The sequence below is a fragment of the Penaeus chinensis genome, chromosome 7, assembly GCF_019202785.1.
Source record: "Penaeus chinensis breed Huanghai No. 1 chromosome 7, ASM1920278v2, whole genome shotgun sequence".
In the NCBI taxonomy this organism is placed as follows: Eukaryota; Metazoa; Arthropoda; class Malacostraca; order Decapoda; family Penaeidae; genus Penaeus; species Penaeus chinensis.
In genome coordinates, this window is record NC_061825.1 from 25,105,748 (window position 1) to 25,107,661 (window position 1,914).

Here is a 1,914-nt window from a genome sequence, read left to right on the forward strand (position 1 = left end):
ATGTCAACAAATTCCATCTTGGAAGGGGGCAAGTTCCCATCGGTCATGGAACAATGTGATATACATTATGTAGAGAAAGAAAAAAAATATGATAATATCTAATTAATAACCAATTCATTACTATATCTGGAAGCAGAGTAATTAATATGTGTAATGCATTAAAATCTTCTTGTGCAAAAGATATAAGAAAAATTGCTTAGGCTGCAGACTCTCTAAACTGGTGTTTAAAAATATATCTAAGCCTTAACTATAATTAATAAGATTTTAACCATCAATACAAATATCTTAAGGACAGAAGTCTTTCTTCTTTCACAATTCAAGGGTACATCTGACATACTCTTTTATATGGTAAACAACAAAAACTTCTAATATAACAATACCCATTTGTTCACACTCATCATGCTCTGCCTCATAGGCATGCCTCTTCACTCTTACATGTCTTAATACACCCAATGTAACTTATCATAACAAAATCTGCAGTCACTTCCCCCCCCCCCCCCCCTGCCTCTCCCTCCCACACCTAAAAAAATACTTGAATAAAGAGATAATTATTCTGATGTACACGTCCACCTAACTTGCCTGATACACCAAAGAGAACTTCGGACAGAAAACCAAAACAACATTTGTATCTTCTGCTTATTCTACTAATGAAGACCAACACTGCAAGGAACACCAGGGCGGAAAAAAAAGTACTTAGTTCTAACCCGGAGTCAAGAACGGGGGTAAAGAGGCAGACATTAGCTCACACATTTTGACCATTTTAACTTCATCAGTCATCCCTAGTTGCCCTCCCCACACGTTATCTTGGAAAGTATGTTGTCCTTAAGGCTTCTAGTTAGATACTTACGGCCAACAAGTCTGATAAAGCCTCGAAATGAAGTCTAATTCGGGCCCAATTACTGCCTTCCTCGCCTTGTTTACAGTAAGACAATATAGAGGTACGAAGGTCACGCAGGCGCAAGATCCGATCTTTTTCTAGAGGGTACAAAGCTCTTGGAAAACATACAAATCCTCACTCAGCGATCCAGAATAAGGTATTCAATCCGCTCTTAACCTACTTTTACGAACTATATAATCCTGACATTCACAAATCAAATGGTATTGGAGTTTGATCATTTCTAATATCTATTCAAACAAAATAAGATGAAATGTGTTAATGAATTTGAAACGAAACAATATAAAATGTCCTTATGACTTTTCAAATCGAACCTGTTTCGTTTATTGTAATTTAGAGACGATATTCTAAAAATAACATCCTTAGGGAAAAAAATGAAAAAATATGTTGTGATAATTCACCTACAATTGGGAAATGATTGTATTTTCCTTTGCAGATGAGTAGAACAAAATTGTGTCGCTAGATATTCTGCGAAACCGGATAGCACAGCATTGCGAACCTTATGTAATTTACACGCACAGCAATGTACGTGTTTCTTACTGCGTTCTAATTCTAAGGCTCGCTTATTTCAGACTCTGAAACAACAATAAATCAGCGAAATGAAGAGAGGAAGACATCGGTCATATCAAAAACGACGACTCTTTAAGATCTTCTGGATCTTGACAAGAAAAACTACGACTGAAAACAGGGAAATAATAGTAAAGATAGCAACAAAGATGATTATGATAACAATAAAAAAAGGAATATTTCTAATAAAAACAATAATGATAAATATAATGATAATAACAATGATAATAATACTAAAGATGATGACAAAAATGATAATGAGGATAATAATAGTAATAATGACAATAATAATAGTAATGATAATAATAATGGTAATAATAATACTGACAATAATGACAATAATGATAATGACGATAATAATAGTAATAATGATAATAATAATAATACTGACAGCATTGATAATAATAATAGTAATAATGATAATAACAATACTGATCATAATAATGATAATG

At 33.1% G+C, this 1,914-nt stretch overlaps 1 protein-coding gene across 1 annotated transcript in view; it reads right to left on the reverse strand.

Moving 5' to 3' along the window:
• The window catches only part of LOC125027310 (protein zer-1 homolog), a 31,897-nt gene extending 30,910 nt beyond the window's left edge, over positions 1-987 (reverse strand). The window contains exon 1 of the mRNA XM_047616311.1: positions 848-987. The gene's annotated coding sequence lies outside the window, so the exon portion shown is untranslated. The remainder of the gene's footprint in view (positions 1-847) is intronic.
• Positions 988-1,914: the final 927 nt, after the last annotated feature.